Consider the following 14765-nt stretch of genomic DNA (forward strand, 5'->3'; position numbering starts at 1 on the left):
GATATATCTGGTCTAATCAATTATATGTTTTACATCTATACTACTACAGAGTAAGAATTAATCATCAAAGAAGGTACCATCAAAGAAATATTTAATCATTTTCTTTCTCTTTAAAGCCTATTTATTTTTTTATTTTATTGAAGTATAATTTACTCATAATATTATAATAACTTCAGGTGTATAACATAGTGATTAGTTATTTATATAGATTAGGCACCATACAAAATTGTTATAATATTGATCATATTCCCTGTGCTGTACATTATATACCTGTGACTTATGTATTTTATAACTGGTAGTTTAAATAATTTACTTAGTGTACATATCCCCCACTCAATCAGCTAGAAATAAATTCATTTCCACAATTTTTGAAACAGATGTCATGAGTATTAACAAAAATAAATTAATTCAATAATGTGCTTTTTGCACAATTATTATGTTCCAGGCTCTGTGCTAACTTACAGGGATACACTGATGAGCCAAACAGACATGGTGTCAGCTTTCCATTCAATTGGGTTTTTACTATAAAGGAAATTGAGAATTCAGTTAGTCAGTTAGATCTGGATATATTTATGATGTACCTTTATTATAAGTCAGTCTGCAAACTGTGGTTTGGTTTCACTAAGAGGAATCCCCAAACATTTGAAAGAGATACAAATGATGCTGCTGAACTGGGCAGCTAAAGAATGGAACAAACCAAATTAGTGCCTAATTGCTAGCAGCTTATAATCGCCCTTCTTTTTTCTCCTGTTTACGCTGTGTTTTTCAAATAATGTTTGCCTTTGAAGTTAATGTTTGAAGGATTTTTCCAGCCAGTGGACTTGGTTGACAGACTCATTATTCCATGGTTTCTTCTTGGTGAACATAGGGCTAAAGAAACATGTGAGGCCAAGGGCAGACTGGCCATGGCCAGTAAGTTCAAATTGTGATTGCATCTGGAGTCCATCAATTCTGAAATGCTGAAGTACTACACATGTGGGGATGCTGCAGACAATCTTTAGGGGAAGAGGTGGAAAAAAATGAACAGTTGTTTTTCTTTGGAATTTTTTGAATACCCACATTTATTCCCACCTTCCTAAAATAAAAGGTTTTTCATGTCTACCTCATTTTGACATAGGATTGCTGCAAAGACTCGGCAGCTCTTGGGAATTCTGTCTAAACATGATGCCTTCCAATGCCGTCTGCCAGAATTGGTTTGGCATATCTCCCAGCGAGAATCCCACTGGTAGGCTCTGTAGTTCACATATTAAAGTGAAAATAAATGTCAGTTACCCAAGCCAGGATGTAGAGAGCTAAGAGGTCATTTCTCAAATAATGCCTGGGTATAGGGTGCTGCTCAGGGTCATGAAATAAGTCTGTGTGCAACATACAGATGGGATGACATCATCCCACAGAAGGTGAGAAATTTACCACTGCTCTGGAAAGAATATTTCTCCTGATAATAAAATTAGAAAGGACATGAACAAACACAGGGAAGCATAATGGGATTTCAACCAAATAACAGTTGAATAAAGATGATCAGAATGATTCAGGCTTTACCTGATTACGTTAAATAAGGATATAATAGACCTCACTATAATTATTTCAACTGTTAGATTTCTTTTAACCCCTAGAAAAAAGCTCAACTTGTTTTTAAAAAGTAGTTGTAATAGAGCAAGGACAAGGTATTGAAGAACCATAGTTCAACTCCATCAAAGTCCAGAGTCCAATTTTAGGCTTTAAGGAGAAGTAATCCATTCTCAGTTGGTTTTCAGTCTCATTTCAGCATCACAATCATCACCATTATCATCACCAACACTAACCATCTGCACCACCATCGTAAATAACAACTTGCTGTTCATTAGCCAAAGCAATGGGAACATGGCACTCTATTAGGTATTAAGGCATTAATTCATTCTTTATATTTGAACCATAACGAAAGAAAAATATGTGAGTTTTTATAATTCATCACCAATGATTTTAAAATGTTAAACATAAATTAGGATACTAAGAATAAAAAATACTACTTTAAGACTTAGGTGTCTTTACATAGCATTAATGCTCAGGTTGCAAAATGCATTATAAGAGAGCATGAAAACAGCCATTGCTCTGACTACAAAGACCAAGGAAGATAAAAGAGAAATGCAAATCAAAACTACAATGAGATATCATCTCACACCGGTCAGAATGGCCATGATCAAAAAATTTAGAAACAATAAATGCTGGAGAGGGTGTGGAGAAAAGGGAACCCTCTTGCACTGTTGGTGGGAATGTAAATTGATACAGCCACTATGGAGAACAGTATGGAGGTTCCTTAAAAAACTAAAAATAGAACTACCATACGACCCAGCAATCCCACTACTGGGCATATACCCTGAGAAAGCCAGAATTCAAAAAGAGTCATGTACCAATATGTTCACTGCAGCTCTATTTACAATAGCCAGGAGATGGAAGCAACCTAAGTGTCCATCAACAGATGAATGGATAAAGAAGATGTGGCACATATATACAATGGAATATTACTCAGCCATAAAAAGAAATGAAATTGAGTTATTTGTTGTGAGGTGGATGGACCTAGAGTCTGTCATACAGAGTGAAGTAAGTCAGAAACAGAAAAATAAATACCATATGCTAACACATATATATGGAATCTAAGAGAAAAAAAAAAAGGTCATGAAGAACCTAGGGGTAAGACAGGAATAAAGACACAGACCTACTAGAGAATGGACTTGAGGATACGGGGAGGGGGAAGGGTAAGCTGTGACAAAGTGAGAGAGTGGCATGGACATATATACACTACCAAATGTAAAATACATAGCTAGTGGGAAGCAGCTGCATAGCACTGGGAGATCAGCTTGGTGGTTTGTGACCACCTAGAGGGGTGGGATAGGGAGGGTGGGAGGGAGGGAGACGCAAGAGGGAAGAGATATGGGAACATATGTATATGTATAACTGATTCACTTTGTTATAAAGCAGAAACTAACACACCATTGTAAAGCAATTATACTCCAATAAAGATGTTAAAAAAAAAAAAATCTCACCTAACTTGAAAATCTCCAACATCACCTTCATACGCAAGACGCATATTTCCTGTTACTCAGGTCAATTGGGTCTGATTTGTTGCTGCTATGCCTCTGGTAGGAAACTCTCAAAGACAAGACCTAAGGCCTTTTTCTTCAAGGTGATTTAATTCCCATCAACAAATTAATCCGACAATGGTAATGATTTGAATTACTTAAGCAATAATTTAAAATATTTTTCAACACTGGTATATTTACAGTACTTGGGCAAACTTCTTTGGGCTTTCATTCTTTCACAAAACAAACATTCATTGAGTACCTACTGTATTTCTGACACTTTATGACCTCAAAGATCTCACAGAATATCGTATACAAAGACATATTATGTACAATTAGGAACTAAATCTCTTTCTAGTAGTCAGTTCATTGAAATAGAAAGGTGGGCAGAAGTTAATGAGTATCTATGTGCCAAGAATCTAACTCTAGACCCATCACTTATTTTTCTCAATAACCCTATGAAATATTACTGCCATTTTACAGATAAAAAAACTAAGGCTCAAAATGGTTAAATAATCCATGGTATCTGGTTTATACTTCAATGAAGATAATAATGGTATCTATACACTAATATGTATAAAATAGATAACTATTAAGAACCTGCTGTATAAAAAAAAATAAAATAAAATTCAAAAAAAAATCAAGATGAGTGTTTTTACCTTTGTGTAAAAAAATAATAATAATGGTATCTAACTCATAGGGTCATTGTGGATTAGCTAAACTAATACATAAAACACTTAAAAAATTCCTGACACATAGTAGGCACTATGTAATTTTTGCTATTATATTCCATTATATGGTAAAGTATGACAAAGAATGATAAAATAAGTATACAGTATTTACAATATATGTGTACAAATGTATTATCTAGACATTTACACATGAAACTTGATCACAATTCTCACACTTGCATACAGTATTTAGGTTACACATCCTAGTAATAAATAATACTTATTATATATTATTCTATTCTTCTGAAATTTGAGATGTTTCTAGACACTCAAAATGTATTAGAAATTTCAATAAAAATAGATAAATTTAGTTTTACTGATGGAAAAAAAAACTCACCAATACCTATGTCACCTGGCACATGTTAAAAAAGAGTTATGATGATGTAATGAACATATGGTTATGATAATATCAATTTCATTCTTAGTGAAGTAATTCTGGTCATTAGGGACTTACTTCATCAATCAGTTTGAAAACTATTTCCTTTTTTGTTGCTAAATTCTCTCTAGTGACCTAGACTAATTAGTGACAGACATCTACCCTTTCCTGACACCACAGAAGACAAATTAATACTTCTCATGTTCATACAGACACAGAAGGAGGAAAGGAGGCATTGTCTGGCCCTTTGCGTTCCATGTGGCAGCATGTGATTATGGAAGAAATGTCAGCTCTACACTGAATACACTCAAATTTAACCAGGACACCTGTGTTCGTCTTCAGCTTCAAAAATCATCCTCATAAAGGAGCAGTCAATGGAATCAACAGAAGACAGTCTGTTTTAAACAAAATTTAAGGTCACATCATATACATAAATACCACTACACTTATTCTGATTTTTATTCCTAAGCCTGACCAATACAAGCATTTGGAAATTTAGCGGCCACTGTGCCACCTTAAAAGTGATAAACCGTTCTGGCCGATTTCACAAAGTTTTGCAAAAGTCACCTGACAGAATTCTTAAATTAGGGTGAACTAGTTTAAACACTACTTCAAAAATAATATCTGTATAAATATTTTCACCAGGTAATTATCAGATTTTGTCGTAAAATATGGTTTTAAGTGTAAGCAGTCATATGCTGTCCTGTGCTATAACAGGAAAATAAAGTACTTACATAATGAAATCTAAAATTGTTGATGTGATTCAAATAAGCCACTGAAGTTAACATGGAAACATGAAAGATAAGGTCGGTGACCCCAGTTTTCCTTATAGTCTGCTATTGTTACTTTGAGGTCCATTCAGCAATTAAGGAGCACACATCCATTGGGTACAATTGTGTTTTTCTCCCTGTGCAAGGCATTATTTTTTTTTTAAAAAAGGGCAATAAGTATCACACAGTGCGTATAATATGATTGGGGAAAAACAACTAGACATATGAAATTGATCATGACTGAGTGCAGACTTGTGTGGTAAAAAATTAAATAAAAGTTCTACAGGATACCAGAAAAAAAAAAAGCCAACAATTTTCAGAAAGGAGGTGTTTTATGAGAGGGGCTTAGCATTATAAGGAGGATATAGGTAGGGGACATTAAAGTCAAACAACTCTATGAGCTAAGTCACAGAACTAGAATGAGAATGAAGTAGTTTGGAGGCAGTCAGAACACCCCTGTGACTCAAGTATGAGAAGTGGAGCTGCGGTAAATTATGGAGGGACGGAAAATAACAGGGCAGGGGCTAGAGTTGAAGCACTAGGAAACAGAAATTCACTGCAGGTACAATGAACATATGGAGCTTGACAGAAAACATTCAGTGGCCATCAAAGACTCAATTCTGGAGACAGAAGACAGGATAAGTGTAGTACCTATCCATCTTTTTGAGAAATTTAATACAAAGAAAATTCAAACCTCATATATGACACCAAAAATTATTTACCTGATACTACTCTGACATATAAAATGCAGCAGCATCAGTAATATTTTATGGACAAAAGAATTACCTACCAGTTTCTCTACTTTTAATCAATAATTAGAAGTGAAGCCTTAACAGCAAGTTCAAGTATTCAGTTATCCATATTAAGGAAACATGAATGATGGATAAATATATGAATATCTAATTATTTTAAGGTAAACAGTTTTCATGTATTGAAAGGAAACATTTTTATTCCTTTTTGCTTGTCCATACATGGTTTTATGTGGATAAAGGGTGAAGATCAAATGTTGAAAGTATTATGAAAGGGTCAGCTTGTGGAGGACTGAGGGGTGTAAATTTTATTCTGGGGTAATTAGGAAACCACAAAAAGGGTTTGACTAGAGGATACAAAGCGATATTTAGGGAAATTTCACCTGATGGTACTATAGAGTAGAGTGGGGCAACAAAATCAGAAGAAAGGAAGCCCCTAAAAAGAGGATTTTTATGGATTTAGTTTAGGCATGTGAATCAGGAGGGGGAGGAGGGTGGTGCCAATGGAGATAACAAGAAAGGGAGTGATGTGAGAGGCAGTGAAGAAGTGAACTAACCCACGCATAGGGAAAGTGAGAGGCGCCTCAGCCGAAAAATATCATTACAACTGGGATAATTCCATTTGAACTCTAGATTTCCCATTAGATCATTCACTCTGATCCCTATTAGCATAGCCAATCATCCGCTGATTCCAGCATCAGTGTCACATAGAAAATGTGTCCCATATAGGTGTCCATAAATAAAAAGGATGTGGGAAATTCAATTTTAAAAACTGATGCACTGTGTTTGTGTGGCCTGGGGGTAAAGAACAGAGAGACAGAGAGAGACAGAGAGAAAGAGAGAGAGAGAAATAAGGCATGATTCCTGAAAATAGATCTCAAGTACCCTACTTCCTGGTCTAGAGCTTTTGTTACCCCAAAAAGCAAATTAGATTAACAGAATCAACCATGAAAGGATTTTTATCTCAAAACCTTTTTGTGTGCAAAAGAAATAGGGTTACAAAGTTTTAGAACCTTTTATTTCCCAACTCCAAAAGGATTTGCGCCCAAAAGGAACCTAGTGGAACAACTGATTATCAATTGCTGTTGTTTAAATAGGCATTAAATTACATTCTGGACAAAAAGTATTTCAAGGCTATCAATAGATCTCTGTGATATAAGATTCCCAGGCTTCTAAATGTTCCTAATGATAAACTTTATGTCATGAAGAATTAAGACTCTGATGAGAAGAAAGATACTCCATTAACTAGTTTTTAGTATTAAGTTTCCTTTCTTACTTGAGTTCTCTCCATAAAAGCTAAGTAAAAATCCTCATTTTGGAGACGGTTTAAACCTACTTTCAGCCCAACCACCTAATTGACTTATATTTCTGAAAACATATTAGAACTGTTTTACAACTGTTCCCCAAAATATTTTTCATTGCGGATAATATATTCCCTTAAAATGTTGCATGGTCTAACATCAAGCCATGCTACATGAGAAACTGGAAAGTAATTAGTATTTAATTACTGAACCTAGGTTCCATTGAATCCTACAGCCTGAAAATGTATTTTACAGAATCTCTGACCCTTCTAAATATCTGTATTTACTATAGAAAAAGCTAACTTCAAAAGGTTACATAATAACTATTACTGAGCCTGCTGAGAATTGTAATTAGTAGTTGCTGTGTCCTGTTTTAACAGATGTGTACCTACTGATTTACCTCAATAAGCTTATTTAAAACGTATTGGCATTGTTCTAAAATGCATTACTTCAGTTTCTGATTAGGAAGGTAACTCTAGCTAGTTCTGATGGTAACTAACTTTTAAGTGTGAAGCTTGCATAATGAGAGTAACAAAATTTCACTAAGAATGATTTACAATGGATAGATGTGCTTGCTCACTTAATTTTTCCTGAATCTTCAATCAGTAGAAATGCCAACAAACACATGAAAGAATGCTCAACATCACTAATCATTAGAGAAAATGCAAATCAAAACTACAATGAGATATCATCTCACACCAGTCAGAATGGCCATCATCAAAAAATCTACAAACAATAAATGCTGGAGAGGGCGTGGAGAAAAGGGAACCCTCCTGCACTGTTGATGGGAATGTAAATTTATACAGCCACTATGGAGAACAGTATGGAGGTTCTTTAAAAAACTAAAAATAGAATTACCATATGACCCAGCAATCCCACTACTGGGCATATATCCTGAGAAAACCAGATTTCAAAAAGAGTCATGTACCAATATGTTCACTGCAGCTCTATTTACAATAGCCAGGAGATTGAAACAACCTAAGTGTCCATCATCGGTTGAATGGATAAAGAAGATATGGCACATATATACAATGGAATATTACTCAGCCATAAAATGAAACGAAATTGACCTATTTGTAATGAGGTGGATAGACCTAGAGTCTGTCATACAGAGTGAAGTAAGTCAGAAAGAGAGAGACAAATACCATATGCTAATACATATATATGGAATTTAAGAAAAAAAAAAAGGTCATGAAGAACCTAGGGGTAAGACAGGAATAAAGACTGTGTCCTACTAGACCTACTAAAGAATGGACTTGAGGATATGGGGAGGGAGAAGAGTAAGGTGTGACAAAGCGAGAGAGAGGCATGGACATATATACACTACCAAACGTAAGGTAGATAGCTAGTGGGAAGCAGCCGCATAGCACAGGGAGATCAGCTCGGTGCTTTGTGACCGCCTGAAGGGGTGGGATAGGGAGGGTGGGAGGGAGGGAGACACAAGAGGGAAGAGATATGGGAACATATGTATATGTATAACTGATTCACTTTGTTATAAAGCAGAAACTAACACACCATTTTAAAGCAATTATACTGTAATAAAGATGTTAAAAAAAAAGAAATGGCAATGGAATATATTTTAATATTTTTAAGTTTTTCCGGGACTACTAGACAGTTTGCATAAGTGGCCAGGGAGTCTTTCCAAACAGCAAAGGAGGAAAACTTAAAACTAACCTATCAGCCAAATGATCAAAACCAATGAAAACAGGTATCAATGGCCTGGGAAAGAGGCAAGGGCCACTGAAATTCCAAAGATATGGAATCAAATGCAACATTTCCAAATGAAATCTCATCAATGAAAATATGAAGACCTGGCTACAACTTTCCCAAAACGGTAGAATGATTCCTGAATGGCAATAATTCAAATGAATTACGATAATGGTTAGTCTACAGGGCAGTAGAAATAAGTTTCCTAAGACTTCGGTTCTTGCTTTTTCTGCCTTTCTTTTTTCTCCAGAAAAACTGGAGCTGTCTCCACTAGCTACATGCCTATTTAAATTCAAATTTAAAATTTCCAAAAATAAGTCAAATTTCAAAACAAGCTCCTTAGGTGCATTAGCCATATTTCAGGTGCTAAGTTGACACACACAGCTAGTAGCTGTTATGTGGGACAGCACAGATACACAACATTTCCATCATTATATAAAGTTTTACTGGACAGTGCTGGACTAGAGAGCAAGAGAGAAGGTCGCTAATTCTTTGACTGACCAGTAAGTGGGTACAGTGGCAATAGAACACACAGGCAAAGACTAAATATTGACAGTTACATGCTAGATTTGCAAAAAAATTCCACACCCAAATTCCAGTGTGGTTATAAAATTCAGTTAATAAGAGAAAGGCAATAATTTCAGAGACTAAATTTAGGCTACATTCTATTTTAATGACAAAATCTTAATGGCAAATATGCATCAAGATTTCTTTTCTTCAAAATTTACTTTTATTTTTCCAATATAAGATATAAGAATATGTAAATGTATCAAATGTTTGCTGCCTTTATACCCATTTTAAGTAATTCCTAATGTAAAATTATTTATACATTAACATTTTTTCTATTTAATGCTATATACTTTCTTTCCTTAACAAGAAGCCATGAATTCAGGAGTTTCTTTGGATGATTAGCTAAAACAGATTAAGACAATAAATATGGTTGATCAGAGGAAAGAATTTTTAAAGTTTAGTTTTTTCTTACTTAGAAAATCTTGTAAATCAAGTACCTCCAATAAAAGTTTTTTAAAAAGAAAATCTTCAAGTAAATGATGACTAACATTGCCTATTACATTGCCTTTTTTTAGTGGGTCCTCTTTATAACAATTTTCCAAAATCAGAGAATTTCCAAACTAAAGAGGAAGGCCAAAGCTTAGACTTAACATTCTCATTTGACTTGGAGAAAAGTCTCAAATTACCATTATTACTTCTTGGCATATTAGCAGGATACTATTAAAGCTTTACATATATCTACTTGCATCTCCTGATTCAGAATCAATTATAGCAAGAATATCTTTTGACTATAAAAAGCTGATTATGTTCATTCAGACAACAGAATATTATTCAGTGCTAAAAAGAAATGAGCTATCAAGCCATGAAAAGACATGGAGGAATTTTATCTGAAATGGCTAGTTATTGAATGATTCCAAGGATATGACATTTTGGGAAAGGCAAAACTATGGAGATAGTAATAAGATAAGAGGGTTCCAGCGGTTGGGAAGGTGGGAAAAACAGATGAACAGGCAGAGAAGAGAGGATTTTTAAGGCAGTGAAAATACTCTGTATGGTTACTATGATACATGTTATTATACATTTGTCCAAACCCATAGACTGTACAACACCAAAAATGAATTCTAATGTAAACTATGGACTTTGGGTGATTATGATGTGTCAATGCACGTTCATCACTTGTAACAAATGTACCACTCTGGTGGGAGATGTTGATAATGGGAGAGATTATACATGTGTTGGGGCAGGGGGCACATGGGAAATCTCTGTACCTTTGTTTTAATTTTGTTGTGAATCTACAGCTGCTCTGAAAAAAACAATAAATATTTTTTAAAATGTGGCCGCACATTTTACAAAACAGGGATTATTTTTACAAATTATCATGCAACAGGCATAGAATCAAAAGTATATGAAACTGGATCTAACTAGCACTTCTTGAAGGAAAGATTTTTATATCTGGTAATTAATTTATCTTGCTAGACAAATTCACCTGCTACCTTAGTTATCTTATCAGGGAAGCAACCCACAATGGGATTGGAAGACTATTTAGTCTTGGGAGTCCAGTTTGAGTCACAACCTCCCATTCTTCCAGCTGTCACTTCCTGACTCCCATACTTCCCTTCTCCAAGTTCATCATGGCCTCAACTCCTTTGAACCTTCATTTTTATTCCAATCCATCAGACCATGCCTTTAACCCTCTCTTCTTTCTTTATCCAGCCTAAACTCCATGGGGCGTCACTACAAACACTTTTTTTCCCCCGATTACCTTGTCTTTTGCTGAACCAACATCACAAAACCACAAACCTATATGATCCTTCTATGTATATTTTGAAAAGATTACTGAAGACAGCACAGGAAAAAGAAAATCACACCTTCGTGAGGACAAAGCTCCCAACTCAGTCAGACCCTCTACTCTGGGCAAGCTCACATTTCTGTGCCCTCATTTTTCCATGGCTTTGCACGTGTAGGGTTCTCCACCTAGAAAGACTTTCCTGACTTCTATCTGGCAAATGCTGACTCACATTCCAGTGGATACCTCAGACACCATCTCCTGTGTGAAGCCCTTCTCAATCTCCACTCATTACTGAGACAGTATTCAAGGCTCCTATAGTACCTTGGTTAAGTTCCTATCCCATTGGGTAATAGTTATTTATTTTTTAAATTTAGTTATGTCCTCTTTTTTTTTTTTTTTTTTACTATGGACTTACTGAGGGGAAGGATGCTGTTTTCTTCTCATTTATATCCTCAGCAAGGAGCACAATGTCTGACATTTAAATTTTTGGTGAATACATGAGTGAATGAATAAATGTATAAACAAATGGACAAACAAGATACCACCTCTGACCTTTTGTAAAAATGTGTTTTAAGTCAAGGCACTTCATACATTTCAGGATTGGTTTCATTATTATGGAAAAAATATATACCTGACATAGTATGATTTAGATAGTGCTGTGGGAAATAGCATCAATGAAGATCTCATCAACATAACAGCTATCTATCAGCTTTGCAGTCTCAATAATCAAATGTTCCTCACATATCCTACCCTTCTGCAGATGCAGCCATAAGCACTCCTATTTTGGGTATTAGCTCTAATTCAATTCTTATTCATAATAGTCAAACATCAAAGCTCCTTCCTCATGTATAAAAATAGTAAGCCATTACGTTTTTCCTGTATTACAAATATCTAATCTTCAGAAACAGAATTTGCTTTTTAGCTGCGTCATTAATTTATAAAACAGTAACTCAAAGAAACATTAATTAACATTTCAAGGGAATCTGAATCAAGTCAATTTTTACTACATGTTCTGACACAGATTTTTCAGACTTGGCAATAGTTCCTTTGCCTAGCTAAGCACTCTGCTTTTCATTCAGTCTTCCCACAGACATTCATGCACACAAAACTAAGTGCTAGATATTATGTCAGGCACTAAAGACCCCAAACTGAAGAAAACTGGGTCCTGCCCTAATGTAGCTTAGTCTAGTCATCTTACATGGTCTCTGTGTGCATATTCCCAGTTCTCTCTTTCCTCTAGGCTGTTCCTTACCAGCTGCTCTATCAGAACTTAGGTCAAAGGATTCACCAAACTTTTTATTTATTTATTTAGATTTAGATTTCCAGCTATTCTTTACCCATGTGCCAGGAACTTGCAGACACTTTGTATCTTTTCTATTTAAAAAAAAATTTATTTCAGTACTCTCACTTTCCTATTCATACTCAAGGACCCTTTTTTTTTTTAATCTATTTATTTTATTTGCGGTACGCGGGCCTCTCACTGTTGTGGCCTCTCCCGTTGCGGAGCACAGGCTCCGGACGCGCAGGCTCAGCAGCCATGGCTCACGGGCCCAGCCACTCCGCGGCATGTGGGATCCTCCCGGACCGGGGCACGAACCCGTGTCCCCTGCATTGGCAGGCGGACTCTCAACCACTGCGCCACCAGGGAAGCCCAAGGACCCTTTATTTATTTTCTCTTTTTATACTTTCTTCTACCCACCTGTACCTTAGACCTGTTCATAGCATGTGTAGGCATTTCTGTACACTATTTAGAATGATGGAAAGACCTAGTCCAGATCTGGGCTTTGCCACTTGCTGGCTTTGTAACCTAGGGCAAGCCACTAACCCCGCAGATACAAATACACACAATTTGTGAGGGTTAGACGGCATAATGTATGTCACGAATTCTCAAAAGTTTTTAAATGGATAACAGTGGATTGAAGTGCTTCATTTGGATTTGGATAACTTAGTGGATTGAAGTGCTTCATCTGGATAACTTAGTGGATTGAAGTGCTTGCTGATTCCTCGTCTGTTCTATCTCTTCCCAGCAGTCCCTGAACTGTGAAAGTTATCACAGTCCATCATTTAACCTCTCCAACATCTGGACATCTTTCTAGCTCACTTAAATCCATCAGGCTTGGCTTAATACACATTTTTCTAATGGTCCATTTTTGCTGGAAATTAAAATGTCCTTGCTGGAAAGCTTCTTTATAACAATTTCTCATATACTTGGAAGTATTTATTAGGCCATCTCATCCCTTTTTTCTTTTTACAATGTAAATAACTCTAATTCTTTACCCTTCCTTATAACTTCTATTTAAAGACATTTTAATAATGTTTCTGTCTTCCAAGCTTTAGAGAAATATGATTCTTTCTATCTACAAATAAAGTGGTCTAAGATCTATATACCACATAGATGCCTTGCATGAAAGACAAAAGAATGAAATGCATAATATTTATTTATACATTTTACTGCATGGAATTGAATCATATTATAACAGAAGCTTGCCCCTAACCATGGAGTCAGCAGAGTAGGTTCGTCAGATAAAGTAAGTGAATATTAAACTTTTCTCTTCATAAAGTTTACAGTCAGCCTGGAAAGAAGTAGGAAAGCAAACATTTCTGTAGGAAAACTACACATTTCGTGGATATCACTGCAGGATATACTTGATGTAAAATTTCACTAGAATATTTTCCTTCAAAGCTAAAAGCCTCCAACTCACTCCTTATTAGATCCCTAGGATTCCATAGACAACAAAACCCAGTATTTTAACAGAGCATCTTATTCATTTGTGCTGATTCACACTGAGACAGCAAAGAACCAAAGCAGTGAATAAAATTAACTTTTGACAACAAGTAACAATTTAGGAGTTTTAAGTATATGATTTCATCTCATCTAAATGAAATCCACAAAGATGGCACTAGTATCTGAAACAGACATATACATGTCTCAGGTCAACCTCCAAAAATAAAAAGCTTAACTACCAAGACTTCAATGTATTAAAATGTCTAGGAAAATAGATGAGCTAATTAAATTCAATTTTTATTATTCAAACATAGATACAGACTTCTATAAGTCAAAATTTATTCCTGTGAAAATCTTGCAAAGGGGAAAGTTAAGGGGATTTTCATGATTCTCTTACTGGACTATTAGTTATAAGAAAATCTAATGTAATTATCAATTAATATTCTGCATTTCTCCTTTTTCTCTTACCTCACTTGGGCTCAGAAATGATTTAAAACAGATTACTCTGTGATATAATCCTATAAAATTCCAGACCTTTAAGCTTTCAAATATGATTTTTTGTAGCGTCAAAATTTCTCACTTGACACTTTTTGAGAGGCATTATTTCCGAATTTTTCTTAATTATTCCTTATTTTTTAATTATCTCCTATTTACTTTAATTATATCGTAATTATTTTAAATATAAAAGCGATAAAGCAAATTTATAGAATATTTAGCAAAGAAAGAAAACATATACCCACACATAATTTGATCTCCCCAATAAAATTAATGTCAGCATTTTCAAAACTTTTAAAGTCCTATTTACACAAAAGTTTAAGATAATTCATTTCTATTGAATACTTTTTTCAAGTACAGAAAAGCATAAGTAAAAATTCACTTATAGGTCCATTGCCACCAACAATCACATTTTTGTATATACCAATCTAGTTTTTTTTTCCTCCTAGCAGAACTGTGTGTGGTTTTTATTTGATTGTTATTTTGTTTGCATAGCTGTACTTCTGAGTCTTGTGGTAAACCCTGCTTGAGGTAAGCAGAGTTTTCTGAAAAGTTT

The 14765-nt window shown here is 35.1% G+C and overlaps 1 protein-coding gene across 1 annotated transcript in view; it reads right to left on the reverse strand.

Moving 5' to 3' along the window:
• Nucleotides 1-14765, reverse strand: part of HMCN1 (hemicentin 1) — a 534342-nt gene that overhangs the window by 308592 nt on the left and 210985 nt on the right. The window lies entirely within an intron of this gene.

Source organism: Orcinus orca, chromosome 1 (assembly GCF_937001465.1).
Source record: "Orcinus orca chromosome 1, mOrcOrc1.1, whole genome shotgun sequence".
Lineage (NCBI taxonomy): Eukaryota > Metazoa > Chordata > Mammalia > Artiodactyla > Delphinidae > Orcinus > Orcinus orca.